At 34.5% G+C, this 1,210-nt stretch overlaps 1 pseudogene; it reads left to right on the top strand.

Annotated features, from left to right (window-relative positions):
• The window catches only part of LOC119591769, a 2,400-nt pseudogene extending 1,196 nt beyond the window's left edge, over positions 1 to 1,204 (top strand).
• Positions 1,205 to 1,210: the final 6 nt, after the last annotated feature.

The raw sequence follows: 1,210 nt of genomic DNA, 5'->3' as shown, positions 1-1,210 counted from the left end.
ACTATGACAATAGATATTGTGAACTTTTTTTTTAACAAAATTATAATCTACTTGTCAATAGCGGGATGGATTCTACATTGAATGTGGAGCATTGGATGGAGAACTTCGTTCAAACACTTTATTTTTTGAGCGTGAAAGAAACTGGAAGGGACTCCTCATAGAAGCAGACCCCAAGAATTTTAAGCAGATGTTATTGAAACATAGAAAAGCATATATGTCTCCAGCTTGTCTTGCTCCCACTCCTTATCCAACTGCTGTAAGTATTTTTGTGATAAATCCCTATCATTTTATAACATGCCAATTGGCCAAGGACATTTGAAAGGTATCTTAAGTTCCCTTGTATTTTCAAGTGTATTGATATATTATCCATTACTTACAAATTTTTCTCTGTTCTCATCCTTTTGTATCTTGTAGGTGTTGTTTGAGCAGCAGGAAAACCAGGGACACATTGTAGGGAAGCAAGACAACCCCTCAGGTGGGTCAGAGGTTGGAGGAGTGTTAGAAGTGCAGTGTTTTCCCCTTTACTCTTACTTATTGGCCCTCAATGTTACCACGGTTGATTACTTCAGCTTGGATGTAGAGGGAGCAGAGTTCAGTGTTCTGAAGACCATACCATGGGAAAAAGTTGATATAAAGGTAAGCTTATGGGGTTTATGCATTTATATTAGATTGCATATTTTTCCCTTTTGTAAATATTTGCTTGTACTTGCATTTGTGACAGAAATATATTGAAGACTGATTTATCACTTTTGGAATAGAAAAGTGATAAATAGAAGCAATTCATCATATGTTTTGGTGAGAATAGTGATCTTGTAAAATCATCTTCATGGATATAATTATTCCATAACAATGTGTACTTACATACCAATTGCTTTGCTTGATTACTGATTAGTTTTGTACTTATCTCTTTTCAGACACTTTCAGTGGAATTTATACATGACCATGAAGGAAAGGAGGCTATTCAAACATACATGTTAAGCAAGGGTTATTATGTTCACTCAGAAGTTACTCATTACAATTGGTTAGCCAATGATTTTATTTTTGTAAAAAATGAAGTTCAGTAATCACCTTTCTGCATCAGTTGTCCTTGTGGTTTATAGGTTCTTGAACAAAGCTTGAATTGTAGAGAATTCAAGAGTTTTAGCATTCTTGTTCCCTTTCGTTTATACAATAGTCATTTCTCTTTTATATGAGGAAATTAAGAGTCTGC

This window comes from Penaeus monodon, chromosome 29, assembly GCF_015228065.2.
Source record: "Penaeus monodon isolate SGIC_2016 chromosome 29, NSTDA_Pmon_1, whole genome shotgun sequence".
NCBI lineage: Eukaryota > Metazoa > Arthropoda > Malacostraca > Decapoda > Penaeidae > Penaeus > Penaeus monodon.
The sequence above is the reverse complement of the archived record's forward strand: the minus strand, read 5'-3'. Positions and strand labels throughout refer to the sequence as shown.